The sequence below is a fragment of the Athene noctua genome, chromosome 2, assembly GCF_965140245.1.
Source record: "Athene noctua chromosome 2, bAthNoc1.hap1.1, whole genome shotgun sequence".
In the NCBI taxonomy this organism is placed as follows: Eukaryota; Metazoa; Chordata; class Aves; order Strigiformes; family Strigidae; genus Athene; species Athene noctua.
In genome coordinates, this window is record NC_134038.1 from 35,227,473 (window position 1) to 35,248,345 (window position 20,873).

Here is a 20,873-nt window from a genome sequence, read left to right on the forward strand (position 1 = left end):
GAGCACTTCCTGGGCAGGATGCTTTCAGGAGAGGGTGTTTGCAATTGCACTGCAAGAATCTGCCATTTATTAACTAAAAGTAGATTCCAGGATCAAGGTGGTCATGTACTTATGCCCCTAAAGAGGTTGCATAACAGTGAGACATGATGAAGCCTAACTCTCCTCAGCTCTGAGACTATTGACTCTTCTGTGCATAAATGTATTGCAGAAGTCACCTTTGTGGAGCAAGCTGGAATTAAGTATTCATTTTGTCAGAAGCCCTTCAAAATATCCCCATGTTCAAAGAGGGGCAAGTTAGGAAGTTTTGTGAGTGACCTTTTTTCTTTCCATGAAAATCTTTCAGCAGGAAAGAAAATCTGCCACAAATTTGATTTTCTGCAAGATATTTTGGATTTTGTCACTCTTTTAAAACAATAACAACAAAATTATCTGTGCTCTTCAGCTACCAGAAATTAAGTTTTGGAAAGCAAAGTTCTTTTTCTTAAGAAATTGAAAATGGTGAGACAAACCACACATACTTCTAACCATAACCATTCCATCTGAAAGACAGAAAAAAAAAGAAAAAAAAAAAAAAGAGGAGGTTGGCACCTCTATTCCTATAAGTAAAAATACAGTCCGGAATAGGCTGGCTCTTTTCCACTAGCATGCTTTTCCATTCCCTGTACCTATCTCTGTATTTGATAGACAATGTATTTGACTGATAAACATTACAAACAAGCTGAGTTCTTTTCTCACCTAAGACACAGTGAATCAAGAATTAGTTCATTCAATTTATTACATATTCCAGATTTGAACCAGTGAAAATCTGAGTAGAATTTGGCTGCATATCTCATGTGTGGCTTTATTTATGACTACATTTGTAACATGGTAATGATGAAAAAAGCCAGATGAAGACTTTCTCAACATAAATTGTGCTGCCCTGACAGAGAGGGACAAAATTATCTATTTTTCCTCATAGTTGGCAGTGATAGCACTTTGCGGGAATGACAAAATAAGTTTTTGAGTGAAGAAGGACAGGCTGGGAAAGATTAGCAAAGTGCCAGTCAGGGCAAGGCAGAGAATAATGGTGACATAGATGGGCTGGAGACGTCTGCAAGGAACTAAAGATTGAGGCTCTCTCAGCTCTATTTGCATCTCCAGCCCCACCCTGCTTCCAGCCAGTCTGACACCTCTTGCAAGGGCAAGGAGGCAAGAGGACCTGCTGCCATGAGAATCTACCTCCATAAGCAGCAGGAGGAGAGGTAGGATTCTGGACCAAATATCTGAGTGCAGTCAGTTTTGCTCTGCTATGTGAGAGATGCAGCAGTCCTGTCTACTCAGCCCCTCACAGCAGTCCCAGACTTTACCTCTTTCCCCACAAACATGGAGAGCATAAGTCTACTCAGGAGACAGAAGAATAAATGAAGAGAGGAGGACAGGAGAAGACAAGTGAGGCCTTTTCACAAAAGCACACAATCACAGAGTGGATGAAGTTGGAAGCGACCTCTGGAAGTCATCTGGTCCAATCCCCTGCTCAAACAGGTCCGCTTAAAGCCAGTTTCCCAGTACTGTGTCCAGATGGCTTTTGAATATCTCCAAGGAGAGAGACTCCACAGCCTCCCTGGGCAACTCATATCAGGGCTTGGTCACCCTCACAGGGAAAAAGTGTTTTCTGATGTTTGGAGGCAACGTCCTGTGTTTTAGTGTGTGCCCACTGCCTCTGGTCCTGGTACTGAGCACCAGTGAAAAAAGCCTGGCTCTGTCCTCTTTGACTCTCCCTTCAGGTATTTGTATACATCAATGAGACCCCCCCTGAGCCTTCTCTTCTCCAGGCCAAACAGTCCCAGCTCTCTCAGCCTTTCATCGTAGAAGAGATGCTCCAGTCCGTTAATCATCTCCACGGTCCTTCACTGCACTCTCTCCAGCATGTCCGTATCTCTATCGAACTGAGGAGCCCAGAACTGGGCCCAGCCCCTAAGGTGTGGCCTCACCATTTTTGTGGAGATGGGAAGAACCACATCCCTCAACCTGCTGGCAACGTTCCTCCTAATGCAGCCTGGGATACCATTAGTCTTCTTTGCCTCAAGGGCACACTGCTGGCTCATGTTCAACTTGGTGTCCACCAGGATTCCTAGGCCCTATTCTGCTAAGCTGCTTTCCAGCTGGGTGCTCCCCAGCACGTAGTAGTGCATAGGGTTGTCCCTCCCCAGGTGCAAGACTTTGGACTTTCCCTTGTTGAACTTCATGAAGCTCCTTTCACCCCATTTCTCCATCCTGCTGAGGTCCTTCTGAATTGCAGCATGTCCCTCTGACATACCAGCCACTCCTCACATATTTGTATCATCTGCAAACTTGCTGAAGTGCCCTCTACTCCACTATCTAGATCATTAATAAGATGTTAAACAGGCTTGGACTCAGTATTGACCCCTTGGATATACCGCTAGTTACTGGCCACTGGTGGGGCACACTACTAGTTACTGACTTTTATTTGGAGAGCGTCTCAGTCCCAGCAACATGGAAGAAAAGAAACTAACATGGAGAGAGTATGTACATGCACCGCCTTTCCCAGCTACCCCATGTTCTCAGCACCAGCAGGAGGGAAGGGGGCTGAGGGGCAGGGATAGGCCAGTGAGGGCCATGCAAGCAGAAAAGCCAAAGCTGCTAGAGCTGGTCTCAAAACTCTAGATTAAGCATGATGTACTATTAGGTAATTATTCCTATTGGCTTTGCTGATGTTTTGCCCTCGTGTCACATTTTGCAATGACGTCAGTAAAGTGTATCTAGCACACTAAACCACGATTGCACTCTGCAACATACAACTTAGTTACATAATCTGTGAGTAATAACTATGTTCTCTGCAGCTGTTCTCACACTATTCAAAAATATAACCCCTTGACTGCTGCCGAATGTACTCATATTCTCATGTCAAGCCAAGATGACACATACTAAACACCACAATGACGCATGGAAAGGTCTGGTACAGTGCTTCCTGTCTTTATGACCATAGCAGAGGATTACCAGACAGGGAAAATTGTCTGTTTTGCTCCAAAACACTGACCTCCAGTGGCCAAACCAGATGTCATAAAATACAGCCTCTGCTTTAGGGTGTTTCTCTTTCCAGTACTCCAAGTTGTGTGATGCAAATATTCCCACAGAAGAGTTGAGCACAGGGCAGGTTTCCTCACTGACATCTTACCTTACACCCTGGGCCTGTCCCAAAGCACAGTCCTGGCCAGAGGACATTGCACAAGATGGCATGGGGGATTCTTTTGTTTACAGAGTGAACGCTCATAACCAACAGCTGAACAAAATTGTTCACAAATCTTGCAGAAAAGGCTGCAGCTAAAAGAGAAGATTTTCAAAGACACTAATGGTCTAAATTCACACTAACTTTTTTTTTTTTTTTTCCCCTGGAGGCACTCGTCCATGCGTTTGAACTGCTTTGCCTCTAGAGCCCTTGATGGTTGCCAGACAAATACAACTGGGACAGTCCTGATTATCTGTGATTTGTCCTACTGTTCCAGCAAAAGACTGAGTCCCTTAGAACAACAAGATCCCAGAAGCAACTATGATGCTTTACACTGGGCACATGACAAGTTTAACAAGCAATTGTTACAAGTAGGACAATGAGGTAGGGCTTGAACAAAACCCCACATGTGTCCATGTGTCTTTAAGCAAACCCAGCTTTGGTTCACTCTATGCTTACATGATAATTCCACATCAATAGTATGATGCGGTAGCTCAGTTCATCCGGCACAGGAAAAATCTAATGGACTCCTCCCATCACCTCATAAGCCAGTAAAAGAGCTCACACCGGAGCGTTTCAAAACGCTAATCTAATGATTAAAGTCCCTTTGCATTCCTGTAAGCCTAATGCTTCCAAGGCCTCAAGCTGGGACAACCAACAGTGACCTGATGTGTGTTTCTTATGGGCATGCAGCAAACACAGCGCCAGAGTTCTAGTCTAGAAAACAATTGTGAGACTTAAGAGTTTAAACCCCAACTTTAGGCATCCAAATTTAACTGAAAAACAGTGAACTTTAAGCTTTTATATGATTAGAAACTTTCAAAAATGCAGTCCAGACACATTAAAGATTACGAAAATGTTAGTCTTTTGTGAATTTTAATCGCAAGTAGTGAACTGGAGGAGAAATGGCAAAAATCCCAGAAGGCTATGTTACTGTTTATGTCATTTTAGATACTTTGTATTTAAATGTCATAAGTAGATGGGAAGTTGCGGTTCTCAGTCAAACAAAAAATAAAGGTTTTACGTTACCCTAAATGTAAAGATCTCAGAAGCCTTTGAGTTTGATCATGAGACATGATGGCAGATATACACCCAGAGACATTCCAAGTGGCATTTTCTTTTTCAGAGTGTTCTGGGTGGTAACTCTCTATTTTGGAAATTATGTTCTGTGCTGACCCCTTCACTCCCATTTCAGTGGGAGGATGCTTAGAAACAGTAGTTTTTATTACATGTAGCTGCAAGAGAGTGCTTACAGGCCTAATAACACCTAAGCATTTAGAGTGGTAAGCTCTGAAAAATAGCTTTGAGACACAAAAGTCTCCATTTATTCTGAGGTATGTGTACACAGTGCAGTTGCATACAGTGCAAAGGCGCCTGAGCTCACAAGCCCTCTGTAAAGACAGTCACCTGTGTCAGAAGCAGTACACAATGGCAACTGGTACTCAGCATCCCTGGAGGTACCAACCTTGTTTCCAGCTCGCAGCAGGCTCAGCGACCATGCTGTCCTGAGATGTACTCCACAAGAAAGTCTAGGTGTGCCCAAAGACCAAATGTCCTGCAGTGCTATGCTGGCAACCACAACAGGAGAGGACAGAATATGCAGCAAGAGGGGAAAAAGTGTAGATGAAACACTGTTATCCACACATGCAAAACCCGGGCATGAGAGGGCAAGTATATCCTCAGTGAAAGTGTGTGTGTGTGTACAAGTGTGTAAACGTATACAAAGATCCCCTCTTGACCATTGCTACTTCTTCACCTAAACCCTATGCATGAAGGTGGCAAGGATGCTGCATTCATAGTTGCAAACAGTAGGTACGGCCACAGTATGGCTGCAGTACTGAAGCAGGCTGCCTTGATAATCTTATTCTGGAACAGAGAATAACTGATTACTTCAGACTATGCATGCCAGCCCTGAGCAGCTTTTGAAATGGAACATGTGCAAAGGCACCTGTATCCTAAGCATCCTTGCTCTCTCCTTCTGTATACATACACAGATGAGATGATAGTCACTAAATTTAGTAGTTGCTATAGTAGAAAGTGTATTATTGTTTTAAAATCAGGAAGTAACACATTCTCTCCATTCCTCAGTATTTACTTTTATGGATTCTAATGTACATTCAAAAACCAGGTTTCAGACGTGAGCACTGTCAATGATTACAGGATTTTTTCCCTTTTTCCTAGAATTGTCTTTCATGTAATGCTTTCCAGACTAGCTCAACTTTTCATAAACACCGTAGTGAAACTATAATAGCATTGCTGCAGGTTTGTGGAGAGTAAAGCCATATTAACTCTGGCTGGCTGTTGGCTTGGCAAAATTTGCCAGCTGTATGATGCAAGGTCACTTTTTTTTTCTTTTTTTTTTCTTTTTTTTTCTTTTTTATTTTTTCTCATTTTCTTTTTTTCTTTTTTTCTTTTTTCTTTTTTTTTTTTCCCCAGCACCATCCAAATCTCTTTCTTTTTTCCAGAGTATTATATCATTTGCCAATTTTTTTTTCCAGTGCACTTAGTGTAATATATCCCTGAAACACAGAAACAGCTATATTTTGACATTTGGCAAAAACAAAGCACAGAGAATAATGACTCAAAAACAAAGACAGACAATCAGACTTGTCTCCTGAAAGGTGCACAAAGAATGAATACTTATGACTAGAGGCCAAGCTTTTCAAATCTGGAGACCCAAAATTAAACACTGAATGGAGTGGTCCTGGTCTGCATCACCATATCAGACATTGTGAGAGTAAAATCATATTTATGAGAAAGTTCTAAACAAGAGGCATTCAGTTTTACTGTTTACTCTTTTTTTTTTTTAATAATTCAGTCAAAAGTAAGTGGTCTCACTAGAGGAGAGAAGGGATTGCTATCTGAAATGTTATTCTTCAAGTGTCATATATAATCTCACAAGAAAATGAACTCCTTGGCATTCGTACAGTTTCTTAATGGATTCCAAGTGCCGTCATAGCCAATAGTAAGGGTAGGAAGAATCTCAAATAGGTTGTGGAAAGACAACCAGAGGGACAACACTAAAACATGGACTTCAAATTTAATTAAAGGCTAGGAAGCCGTTTGTTGGTAGTCAAGTTTTTGAATTAATGTGTTCATAAATAGAGCTGGCCAGTGAAATGAATTTCCATTCTGTGATAATTTCCAAATTACCAGAAAATTTTTCATCCTGCTTTGGGAGAAAAAGCCAAACACTGGAAAATTTTCACAGAACTGAAGTCCAGTCGTATTTAGTTTCAGAAACTCTTAAAAACAAGGTGTTTTCAAAATGAAATGTGTTTCCTAAGATCCCTGGCAGTCACCTACTGGATTGAACACAGTTATTGTTAATAGTAACAGTAACAGCTGTGCATTACTGAATACTAGTCTAAAACAGGTTAGTGGTGGGCTTCTGCATAACCACATGTCATTATTGTGTCATTTGTAGTCTGCAATGGCCAGGATTCCTCTGACCCCAAACACAGAGCAGCTCAAACAGTAAGGGTCCAAAGCTGTGGGACTCGGAGGACCTGGGACCTTCAAACTGAGGTCATTCATGCAGTAGAACTGGTTCAGAGACATGTCACTTAGAAACTCAATAGAGTTCCCATCCCCAGACACGGAGATCCCTGCTCTCAGGATGGACATTTTCTTCAGCTACCTGGAAACCCTGAGGCTCCCCAGTCCTTGGTCTATCCTTTAGATGCTTGCCAAGGTGGTAGGAAAGGGACTGACTAGGAAAACTGGCAAGTTTCTAACTGAAGCGTGCCCAGTATTTAAAATTCAGATCCTACCAGTCATCCACCAGGCAGTAGGAAAGGCCTGACCAGCTGCTTCCCCGCACTCTTTGCCACTCTCCGTACTAGAAATGTAGGAAACACTGCACCATGGATGTGTGCAGTTCATTTGCTCTGGCAGCCTGCTCCGGTTGCTTTGGAAAGGATGCTACTTTAGAGCACCCGTTCGTGCAACACTGCTCTGCAGAAATAAAACCTTATGTGACCCAAACACTTTGAAGTCTACAACATGAAACCAGAAACGTCACATATCTTTCCTCACAAAACAAGCAACAGCAAATTATATTCTTACCAAAGAACTTATTCTGTTTTCTTTTTTTTAAACTTTGCCAGTGGGTCAGCTGACCTCTACACATTTAGACTCTTTATCCTCTGTCAAGATGATAGCCTCACTGCTGCCTATAACATCTCAAAAAAAGAGAAAAACTCAATATTCATGAATCACTCCTTTGGTCTCTGTGGGTCAATCAGCCCCAACCTTGCTTTTCTTTTTCTGACTCTGTGAAGAGTACAGACTCACTGCTGAATCTAAAATCTGAGTGACTGGTCATTTCAAACAAGCCCTGATTCTGTGCAAGACAGAGGAGGTAACATGTGTCAGCTCCATTATCATGTATAAGCATAAGATGGAGGTTTTCTGGGCAGACCACACAGCATGGTTATAAGGACAGACTGTGGCATTCCATATTAGAAGCCTTGATTTTCCCCAAAACACGAGCCTGACCACCTCTTTCTGTTGCCTTGGGGTGGGTTGACCCTGGCTGGATGCCAGGCACCCAACAAAGTCTCTCTATCGCTTCCCTGCTCATCTGGACAGGGGAGAGATAACGGTCTCATGAGTTGAGATAAGAACAGGAAGATCACTCAGCAATTACTGTCAAGGGCAAAACAGACAACTTGGGGAAATTAGTTTAATTTATTACCAGTCAAATCAGAGTAGGGAAATGAGAAATAAAACCAAACTTAAAACACCTTCCCCCCCACCCTCTCCTTCTTCCTGGCTTACTTTACTCTCAATTTTCTCTTCTTCCACCCTCCCAGCAGCACAGGGGAACAGGGAATGTGGCTGCAGTCAGTTCATCACACGTTGTCTCTGCTGCTTGTTCCTCCTCAGAGGAAGGACTCCTCACACTCTTCCCCTTCTCCAGTGTGGGGTCCGTCCCACAGGACACAGTCCTCCATGAACTTCTCCAACATGAGTCGTTTCCACAGGCCACAGTTCTTTGCAAACTGCTCCAGCGTGGGTCCCCCATGGGGTGACCAGTCCTGCTCTCCATGGAGCCACAGGTCCTGCCAGGAGCCTGTTCCAGCATGGGCTTCCCACAGGGTCACAGCCTCCTCCAGACATCCACCTGCTCTGCTGTGGGGTCCTCCCCGGGGTGCAGGTGGAGATCTGCTCCACCGTTCACCTCCCTGGGCTGCAGGGGCACAGCTGCCTCACCATGGCCTGCACCACGGGCTGCAGGGGAACCTCTGCTCCGGCGCCTGGAGCACCTCCTGCCCCTCCTTCTTCACTGACCTTGGTGTATGCAGAGTCGCTTCTCTCACCCCTCTCTAGGTGAAGTTGCTGTTGTGCACCAACCTTTTGCCCTTCTTACACATGTTATCACAGAGGTGCTTCCACCGTCCCGGATGGGTTCAGCCTTGGCCAGAGGTGGGTCTGCCTTGGAGCCGGATGGCACTGGCTCTGTTGGACATAGGAGAAATTTCTAGGAGCTTCTCACAGAAGCCACCCCTGTACTCCCCCGCTACCAAAATCTTGACACACAAACTCAATACATGCCTCTATTTCTCCAATAGAGGCACATAGCCTCTATACTGAAGTGCTGATTCCCTGTCTCCTTGAAAAAGTCTGCACCCTCTTTTAGGCAGAGTTTCCACTCCCTCACTGTTTCTTGTACTGCTCTCAGTGAGTTGTGCTTAACTTTTGGCAATGTTTCTTACTGCCTATTCCATCTAGACCACAAACAGTTTAATTTTCCTTCTGGAGACTTCTCCAACAGCACAAAGTTGCAGAAAGATGGTAGGAAGCTCCATCTTCAGCTATCTTTGAGAATTAATTAGGTATACAACCTTGGCCTTGGCCCATCCTGACAAAACTTTGTCACCGAAAGAGCGACACATTCAGTTAGGCATAACTTAAAATCTTAGGACATAAGACTGGAAGGAGCATCAAATCCAGTTTTCTCTTACTTAAGGAAATAATTTACTATAATTCCCTTCCTGCAATTACCATATAATCCAATTTCTTCTCAGCCTTCATTTTGGAAGGTTAAACAAGCCAAGCTATCTTAGAGTTTGTCTGCATCTGAGTACCAGTGCCAAACTGGGCAGCTGCAAGCCAGGTCTGACCCAGGACCCATGTAAAAACCTTCACATAGCACTGTGCCAGAGTTGATATAGCCTGCAGAGAGGCTGGGCATGTCGTCTTGGACAGAGCTTAGTGCTAATGCAGCTCTATAGAACTGATGGTTTGCAATGAGACTACCCCAGACAAAGCCCTGCCAGGAGTTTCAGACCTGCTAAACATGTACCCAGTGATGGGCAGGGGAGGAGCCAGCACGTCCCATTCAGATGGAAGGTGGCTGCTGCCTCCACTGAAAAAACATGCAACCCTATAGCCAGTTACCTTGCATGTGCCAGACCTTCCTTGGGAAAGGTAGTCTAGTAAGAGCTGGTTGCAAGTCAGACTGTTTTTCCTGAAAGACAGTATGTGACCCTCAAGCATGAAGAATCACAATTCTGGGTCATTAACAGGTGCTCTCACAACATGATTATCTTTCTGTGTCAACGATTTCTACTAAAAGTATTAACTAAGATTGGCCCAACATAGATCCTTTATGAATGCCTCTAGTAACTTCCTGTTAGCCTCAGAGTTCCCTTTTACGCAAAACCCATGAAATTTTCTTTTCAGCCAGCTCCTTACTCACCTTGCAATTTTTCTTCTAATTCCCATTTATTTCAGTTTAACTAGTAATTTCCTATGTGGCAGCATATCAAACACTTTACTGAAATCCAGATAGATCTACTGTATTTCTCTAGTCTAAAAATCCATTTTTATTAAAGAAAAATATTGGACTTAACTTCTCCTGTAACCTTATATTGCATTTTATCCTATTTTCCTTTTACTTCCATGTGCTTAATTATTTTTCCTTGAAAATTAGTTCTTGGTCTTTTAATACAGTTCAGGCTGTGCTAATACGTTTGTTAGTACCCAGAACTTTCTTCCCCTCTTTTCTGTTCTCCATTTGCACAATACTACCGATCAGGTCAACTTATTGACTATCCTTGTTAATTGGTTTTCAAATGCTAGCACTTTCACAGTTTAGGCTAGAACTTAAGCTCAACAAGTTTTTCTTCCATCTCAAGTGCCTTAATATCCACTTGTGCCCTTTCAGACTTAGCTAGTCTGCATTTGGACCTATGTTCATCATCACTGCCTTTATTAAAAGCAGAGACTCCTTGTTTCACAAATTGTGGTGAGTCTGGTGACTCCCACAGCAGTCCCTGCTGGCCCCAGGACCATGCAACCACAGAGCCATGTTATAACATCTCCAGTTCAGAGTGATTTTGTTTTGTGAAGTTGTACAGCTCACTGTGTGGGAGCTTACTTGCTGTTTATACATGTGTTACTGGGATTGTTTGTTCAGAAAATTGCACATCTCTGGTGTATAACACATATTGGGTTGGTTGAGAGCATTACATTTCTCACTATTTTAAAACCACAACTTTAAACAACTGAAAGTTGACAGCACTCATACAAGTGAGAGTATATAGGAAAAATTGATCTCCTCTGAAACTGTGTGTAGATCTTGGAATAATACGTAACACTACAACATTAGTTTTGATATTTTTAATATCAGACTGGTAACAGAGCTCTTAAGAAAGCACAGTACCACAACTTTATGGCAGCCATATGACTAAATCACATGTGAACTTGTTGTTCTTGAGAAGGCCAAAGAGCTCTTAAATTCTGAATTTCTTTCAGATTAAGAAACAAAAACCAAAACAAATGGTTTTGTGCTTTGTTCTTTATTGACTAGATAATAGGAGGTTACTTTGAAATTACTTTGTACAGTTATTATTATTGGAAGGCTGTTTTCTACAGACTTCAGAGTCTGCAAAACAGCCTAGCAGTTCTCAACCTTTTATACTGGAAATAGGTTTTCTTGAAAAAGAAACCAAAATGAATGCCAAGATCAAAGAAGCTTAAACATTCAGTAACCTTTTGGCCTATATCTTTCTAAAGCACCTGCAGTGATATAGGAAGACAAAAATAAAAATCAGCTCCTTTGCAGGATTCTCAACATAGGCTGTTAGTGAGGCTTTGTGAGAAAGTGCACACAAACACACACACACACATCTAAGCAGGAGGGGCCAAAGGAGCAGGTTACCCTGACAGTAAAGTGATGTTAGCCAAATGTGACCTAATTTCTCCACAGAACAATCCAGGCAGAATTGCTTCCAAGGGATTTGCTTACACAGAGAAAAATCCTTCTCTTGGTATCTTTTTCACACTAATTTTTTTGGGGGGAGGGCTTTATTTCTTGTTTATTTTTTGAAATTAGCACCCCAAACTTTAACCCCTTCTTCAATAAGTTATAAAGTATCTGCTTACCCATTTTTTCATAGTACATTAGTTTAACTGTAGACGTCTATAGTTAGTCTGTGAGAGTGCCCTAAGGCTCTATTCACATTTAGAGTTCTGTTGTTCTAGGAACCACACAAACACATGTGAGGACATGGACTTTCCCCTAAATCACTTGCAATAAGTAAAAATTCCAGTACAAATAATTCCATATCAGAGTATGCAAAGAAATAGTAAAGAAGGGGATGTAATCTTAGTCACATCTGTGTACATTAGAATGATTTATTGGCCTATTTTTTCATTCTGAAATGTAGAAATAAAATAAATATGCAGGAAATAGTCTAGGAGTATGTATGGCAAGTTAACAGTCTCCTCAAGCTGTCATTTTATTAGCTTGGCAGATGAGGGAAAGTAAAATCCTAGGGAAAAATCTAAACTTGTAAGAGGTCATTTGGATTATTCTAGAAGTGGTAATTTCTCGTTTAGATAAAATACCCACTACACATTAATCGCTATGGGGCACTACACTGCTGCAAGTGCTGCCCTTTGGGTAAGATATTAAAAACATAGAATTATTTTCTCTCCATAAGACCATTTTATAAATAGGGAGAAGCTGGCCAGGATCTGGGAAGGTGTTGTCCACTCCTCAGACTGACCTTCTCTTTCCACTTGACAGTCAGACTCTGTATATTTAAAGAATATTTGGTGAACTTCACTTCCCATTTTAAATGCACTTTGAAATATTGAATAATTCTATGGCAGGTATAGCTATTACCATATCCTGTATGAATTTTTCCAGTACAGGGCAATTACTCTAATGGCCAGATTCAGTACTATGCAGAAATTATGGCAACCTGTCTACAAAATGCAAACTATAGTCATATGCCAAATGTAAACAAAAGATTCAGACATTAAAGGGATGATGCGTGTGCGTGACTTGTTTCTGTAGGCTCTCCTTCATCCTTTCCCTAGAAACCAACAGTGCATCCATACAACAGAGTGGTAATTATTACATGTTGGTTTTATTGTTAAAACTTAAGAGTCCATACTAGTGACTGCTAAGGTGTAAGGACACTGTGTAAATACAAATGTATGTAAGTCATTCTAGTGTATATCCATTGTATAAACAAAGTGGTATATTTCTCCTGAGGGAAAACTCAAATATAATGAGTCTTAAAAACTCTGAAAAATAAAATTGTCTCTGGGGTTTTTTTATGCATGACTGTGCATGATTTGACACCATCCTCAGCTGCTGTTAAATAAGTTTCCAAAATCGGCTGGGAGTTACTTTATTTCTTGAGAACTTATTTAATAGCACTGTTTGTTGAGTGTTATGTATCCAAACCCATTTAATTATGATACTGACCATTTCTTTCAGGACAGAGTAGAAGCAGGGCGACTAGGTGACAAACACAACATCAGCGCGATGCTGGGATATGGACTAGATACCTGGGGGCACTTTCACCAGAACACTTTGCAGAAGCAGCATCTCAGTGGTTGGACATTGACGATGTAACATGGTGATGCCCACAGAGTGAGAGGCTTTCCAAGTGCAGCAGGATAGAAGATGCAACTACAAGAAGACAAATTTTAAAGAAAGACAGCATTTAGGAATACACCATAAAACTGAGAGATTGGGGAAATGAGAAACAGGCAGAACAGTGGCAAACTAGTTTAACACGGAGGAGAATGCCAAGGAAAGACCAAAAAGGGTGTGAAAGAGGAACGGTTCAGTTAGTTTGCCTAAAGAGTTATCTACAACCGTTTGATACTCCCTAAAGTGCCTGGGACATCTTCACAAAATTATAGAAGACACAGAAGACCCAAACCAACAGCTGGGTGCCAGACAGCATACTGTAATAGCACTAGATGATTCTGCTTGGAAAACCAAACTCAGCCCAAAATTTTTAGTAGACAGTAAAATATGATTTTGGAGAGCTGCAAGGATCTTGAAAATTTAACTTATCCTCACTGAGCCTTCTTAATGAATGAAGTTAGAAGTTTATAAAACCAAATATATAAAATATCCTGCTCTAAAAAAATTTATGTTCCCCAGTCTTTTCTGGCACAAATACCTACCTACAATGTATTCTCAAATATTGATCATGGACAGTTTCTCTTCCCAAAGCCTATCCACCAAGGCTTATTAGTGGAATCTCTCTGTGATAACAAGAGCCAACACAACTAGTCCTTGTATTTTCCATGGCATTTTCTCTTTTTCTCAGCCCTGGTTCTTCACTTGCAAGTAGTGATCCAACCTAGTCTTACCTCACTTTACATTTCAGAACTTTGTCCTTCCTTTCCTTTCAGAAAAAAAAAAAAAAAATGCTTATACATATTGTGACTCATCTTGCTGTCTAAATTATTGATTTCTTTTTTATTCTTTGGCAAATTTAGTTTGCCCCTTGCGGCAATTGTCAAAACATTTTTGCACTCATTTTACCATGCATTGTGGAGATGGGGTTTGGACAGCTTAAACCTTCTTTAAACACTGTTGTAAGGTTTTCCTTCTCTATGTTAAGGATTGCCTGTTTGTTATTTGGCTTTTAAAGATCATGGAGAAAGTTTAAGATGCTAATCCTTACTCAAACAGCCCTTCATCATTCAGCACCTGCTTGCAACTCCAGTCTTCAACTCATTTCTCAGGCCCAGCCAAGCTATTCAGTTCAAAGTCCAGGACATGTAGGTAAATATCACCTTTGTAGCTTTTCAGCTCTGTAATATGTCAGGAGGAACTGATTATGATCCCAAGTATTGAGCCGAGGTTTAGGACTGATCCAAACCATGTCTCTGCTACGTCAAAATCCAACCCAAATAATCAGCAACCAAACAAGTGTAACCACGGACATATTTCCTTCCTTTTCCATGCTACTTGACACAAGGAGATCTGTAACTTAAAGCTTAGTAGCACTCAGAGATTCTTTCTGTATGGAGAAAATTAACAGAGAGTACAATGGATCACAGTGAAGGCCCACTGATATCTGTATCCATTGGTAATGGGCCAGATCTCCTACTGTGTTAAGGTAAAAAAAGTCCACACTGTAAATATTAGACAGACAGGTCATTGATCAATTTGTTTTCCTGTGATTTTCCCAGGCTTGATGTCTTCTCCAGTCTTCCTGACTACACCCATTATCTATGCCAGCAATTGTCCTACCACACAGGATGAATTTTATGTGATATAAGCCTTTGGTGAATCAGATATTTTTCTGTAAACATTCAGTTTTTCAATCTAGAATTTAGGGGAAGTATTTGCTATAAAGCAGAAAGATATTGAAATCATTATGAGCTCCACATTTCACAATAGCAGAGTGTTTGCTTGTAAATATCTTGTTTTTACAGAATGAAACTGAGCCTCTTTTGTTTGCCTATCCTCGTTTGAAATGAGATCTCCCTTTGACACCATGTCTCAAAAAAATGCACTTTAAATGTTTCATGCAGCTTGCTTCGTTTTGGAATACTGGCACTCACCTCTGGTTTATGTTGGGAACTTTTGCCTTTTTTTGGCATCCATATAACAGCATATTGCATCCAACTGCAGATGGACTAGCTCCAATACATTTCAAGAGCTGCTGTCTTATTTTCAGGTATTTCTGAAATCCGTTAAAGTCCCTTTAGCTCCCTTCTAACACAGGAAGCATTTTAATACTGAGACAGGTATTTTTCTTTCTTAAGAATTTTAAACAATGAAAGGCAAGGGAGGAAGAAACTGGCAAGCAACAGACTTCCTAAAAATGAATCTGAGATTCAACTGAACTTTACCTATATTTCAGAGGGATGGTTTCAAACCTTGCATTTTGTCCTTCTTTCCAAATCTATGTTTTGGAAAATCTTCCATATTATTTATGTGGCTGTATCTAATGTTTTGACCAGACACAACTGAAATTTGATGTAATTCTGTAATTAGGTGACTGTTCATTAGGGCTTATTAGAACACTGACAATTTTGGTCAAGACCAAGGGTAGCGTTTCAGAGTCTCAGGAGGTTTCATTTTTCACATAAAACAGGTCTATGGATATCTGGCCTATAGATCAGGAACGGATAGATAAGAAGGAAAGCTTGAAGCTACTGCTGCTTAAATATCGATTGATAGCACTCTCACAGCATTTATTAAAGAGGAGAAAGTGCTTAGCTGTCCATTTGCTAATGCCATTCAACCATCTGCTAATAAGCATTCCCCCAAGCAGGGCTGTCATGCAGGTACCTTGGCTGAACTGCCTTGTCTTGAATATTGTGGGCTGCAGTGAAGTACTCTGAGGGGATATCCTATCACACGCATTAGTAATTTTTCTTAAATTGAAAACTTAGTTCAATCCTTGTTGGTCATGGTCAATCTAGGCTGACAGGGGTGGTTTGTTTGAAGTTATTTAATATGCTAAGCAAGCAGGATCAGCTTTATGGATAAGATCGGGCAGTTTCACGGACTTAGGAAGAATTCTCACCACCTTGCTGACCTTTTGCTCAGAAGCTATGGTTACATTTCAAATATCTCACTCCAAATTATTTCCAGTTTTCTGAATTTATTTATTCAAGCATTGCATTCCAGAAATTCTAGTTCCTTGGCATTTAAGCCATGGGATAACTGGTTTAAAGTGTCTTAATTTGCTTTGGAAAAAAAGTTCCTATAGATCGTATACACCTTTATCCACAAAATGTCACATTAAAATCAGAGCGAGTGGAAAGCAGCAAAAATATTTTCTCAGGTTTAAAGCCCACAGACTTGACAAAGCTCTTTCATTTCCCAGTTCTATGGCAATTCCTCTGTCTTACTTGTGATCATGAAAGGATTTATATGATGGTGTTTTCTGTGGTAAGAAGTGACAGTTACTGGATCACAAGAAGCCTTGCTAGCCTCCATTACTATGACTCCCTACTACCACATTTTTTAGCCCAGAAAGAGTGGGACACTTACAACAGCTGTGAAAAGCCTTGGGTTTTCTGCTCAGTTCTGCTAAGTCTATTGCTAAAAAGACTCTATTCTCTTTCAGCTTTTGACTTGTTCCGTCCTGCACCATTGTACATGAATAATACGTGCATCATGAGGGTGTGTTTCAAAGGAAATGCACTACTTGGCAATCAAGGAGGAAGCACATACTGTGCTTAATGATTAGTTGGCATTTAACCACACATAAATCTATTATGGGATTAAAAATCTATCACAGTTCCAGCCACAGGAAAAGAAATACACAGCTGCAGAGACTACTTGGTGTGTGTACACACAGCCCCATCCGCCCTTGCTGTGATTACAGATACATGATCACTATCCTGAGGCGTTCTCTGAGACAATGATGTACAAATGTTTAATTCTGGATTATATTTGCTAACAGAGGTTAAGGAAATCCCAGAAGCAAAAGTTTAAGATAAGTAATAATAAACAGCTTGGTCAATAAGTAGACTGAGGCATTAAAACTATCTTTCCTTGCATCTCATACACACAGAAAATGTGGCTGATGTCTGTTATTCTGAGAGACTGAACCACCCCCAGCTGACTGTCTCTTTTACCCCCAGTTAAACTTCTTCTTTAGCCTTTATTCCATTTATAAGTTTTCACTTTGGATAATTTGTTTTTAAATCTGAGATCTAAGTCACTGTGGAAAGAGTCAGTTTATACTTTGTTTTTAGAGTTGTTGGATTTTGGGGGATGTTTTATGATTTGAGGGCTTTTCTGCTATTCCAAAATAATTTCCTGAAGTAAATCTGACCAGCTTGTATGCATCTGTGGGATTATTTCTTCATTCATACACATATAGTTGTATATGTTTGCCATTGTCTGTATCTGTGCTTAAAGGTAAATGTTGCATATATCACACAGAATCACAGAATGATCTGGCTTGGAAAAGACCTTGAAGATCATCCAGTCCAACCATTAACCTCACGCTGACAGTTCCCAACTACACCAGATCCCTCAGCGCTATGTCGACCTGACTCTTAAACACCTCCAGAGATGGGGACTCCACCACCTCCCTGGGCAGCCCCTTCCAACACCCAACAACCCATTATGATACAACCAAATGATATCTGTTATAGATGATCTGAAGGAATCACAGAATCATTGAGGTTGGAACGGTTGTTGGTCATCTTTGCTGCAGGGGCACATTGCTGGCAATAAGAGATTAAAATATCCCTTGTGCCACTACTTCCCTTTACTGCTTAAGAAAAGGATAACTTTCAATCTCCTTTCTCTAGTTGTCCTTGCTAGCTAAGCACTAGAGACATCAACTTTAGCATCTGACATATCATCTCGAGATATTCTGTATACACGTTATCATGGGATAACATAGTTATCATGGAAATTACCATTACCGCCATCACTATTCTGAGGGGAAAAAAATAAAACAACACAAATTATTACCCAATTGTCATTACTATTTATGATGTTGTCTTGATGAAAATCAAACTACATACAGTGTTTTACAAGAAGTTGTTCCCAACTCTTCCATTGTATTTAGACTATACAGCAGGCAAACCTCAAGATTCAAAAGGTCATAAAGAGAAGAAGCAACAGAAAACATGGTTTTACACACTTGTTTAGGAAATTTGGGAGAGGTGCATTCCCATATTCTAGCCCGTCTCAATATAACATTTATAAGCAATGTTAGGAACACTCACACGAAGCAAAACTATTCCAAAGAACCAAAATGCGAACGTCTCCTTTAAATTCTAAGTAATTAGACAAAAAAGTGTATCGTACACAACCATGGAAAGTTTGCCTTCAATAAATATCACTACACAAACTGCATTCCACTATTTAAAAATGGAAACTGCTTAAGAGTAATAGAGATGAAGACATACAACTGAAATATTGATGTTGAGTCTAAAATAAAATATTTTTCCAGATAAAAGTCTTAGACAAATTTGAATTCAGTGGGCCCTACAATGTGTTTGGGTACAGCTAATGTGTTTTATATTGCTAATTTATACTGGACACACAAATTGTGCCTGATGAATTTGGTGGCCTTCTATGGTGGGGTTACAGCATTAGTGGATAAGGGAAAAGCAGCTGACATCATCCACTCGGACATGTGCAAAGCTTTTGACACTATCCCACATGACATCCTCGTCTCTAAACTGGATGGACCACTCAGTGGATAAGGAATTGGCTGGATAGTCACACTCAAAGAGTTGCGGTCAATGGCTCAATGTACAGGTGGAAACCAGTGATGAGTGGCGTTCCTCAAGGTTTAGTGTCATGACCGGTGCTGTTTAACATCTTTGTGATGGCATGGGCAGTGAGATTGAGTGCACCCCAGACAAGTTTGCCAATGACACCAAGCTGTGTGGTGTGCTTGACATGCTGGAGGGAAGGGATGCCATCCAGAGGGACCTGGACAGGCTTGAGAGGTGGGCCCGTTCAAAACTCATGAAGTTCAACAAGGCCAAGTGCAAGGTCCTCCACATGGATTGAGACAATCCCATGCACAAATACAGGCTGGATGATGAGTGGATTGAGAGCAGCCCTGTGGAGAAGGGCTTGGGGTAGTAGTGAATGGAAAACTGACTATGAGCCATCAATGTGTGCTTGCAGCCCAGAAAGCCAACTATATCCTGGGCTGCATCAAGAGAAGTGTAGCCAGCAGGTTGAGGGAGGTTATTCTCCCCTCCACTCTGCTCTCATGAGACCCCACCTGGAGTTCTGCGTCCAACTCTGAGGCCCCCAACATCAGAAGGACATGGACATGCTTGAGCAGGTCCAGAGGAGGCCACAAAAATGAGCAAGGGGCTTGAGCACCTTCCTTATGAGGACAGGCTGAGAGAGTTAGGGCTGTTCAGCGTGGAGAAGAGAAGGCTCTGGGGAGACTTTATAGCAGCTAGGTTGGATGAGGCTCTGAGCAACCCCATCCAGTGGAAAGTGTCCCTGCCCATGGCAGAGAGTTTGGAACTAGATGATCTTTAAGGTCCCTTCCAAACCAAAACATTCTGTGGTTCTATCTATGTTGTTTGTAACACTCAGCAAAGTGAATGGACTCTTAAGTAATCAGAAGCAATGGCATGCTCATCTTACCCTAAAACAAAGATCTGAAATAGGTCAGAGGAGTTACATACAAAAAGTGCCCACTTCTCTCCATTATGTGAAAAGGAAATGGGAAATCTTACAGGTAATAGGAAGGAGAACAATCTTTAGGAGAACAAGTTTGAAACATTACAAGACAGGATAGCATCTTGTGTGACAGATGATCCCATTAAATTCTTGAAATACAACCATTTTCTTACAGCCATGTCCAATGAAGCTATTACAATTTCAACTATAATTGTAATTCTTTTTAGCAACATCTGATAAAGACAGATGTCTTTCCTTTCAGAAGAACTTGAGCCAGAAATATTTAATGGTCAAGAAAGAATGCAATAGGCATCAAATGGAAGCACTATTCAATTGTTTTCTTAAAGATCCCCATAATGAACTTTACCATGTTCCAGTTTTTACTTTACAGATACATAAAATCTGAAACAGCAGTTCAGGACAAACAACATGACAATTCTTGCTAGCCTATGGTCAGCAAGACATGAGAAAAAGATTTCATGACTATAATTTTACTGGATATAATTCAAAATGTCAGCTTGAAAAGTTACTGCAAGTTAGACTTGCCTTAATTAGCAACTTGTACGCTTCCACTCACCTAACAGTGACACAGAAAAATGTTGAGAAAGACACAAGCAAAAAATACCACATATAAAGAAAACGACTGGTCAGTCCATGGATGGATTTGCAATCTGATCATTTCCAAATACTGCACGCTGCATTCTGCACCCTACAGGATAAGACTGCTATTCTGCCAACAGCAAAGTATTTACCTCTCATTCCAAGCAAGGCTTCTCTGAAACATCCGACTTCAGCCTCAACCATACTTCCAAGCTTCCATACTTCCCTCCCAGAGCAGGCTGTACCCCTTCCAGCTCTGGCAGCAGGGTTCAAGATTTCTGCCAGCCTTCGTTTCAAGGCGTGTTACTTTTTTTCCTCTCTAGTAGGAACTGTTTCAGATTAGTTTTATTTTACTTTTTTTAACACCTGAGCTGTTCTGTGGCTTCCCTGTTCAGTTGGCAAGATAGAAAAGCAGAAGTCTACTTCCAACCAGCAGCTGAAATCTACAAGTAAAGATACCTGTTGTGACTCTGCAATAAAGATTGTAGATTGTCTGCCTGGTGAGCTACAAGTCTCTCTGATGCAGAGGGAGCAAGCACACTTATACCTCAGCAATGAGACCGGACAAAATGATTATGCAGACAAAGAGGTTTTTGTCCTTCTCACAGCCCTTCTGATGGAGTAGAATTAGCATGGGAGGATGTT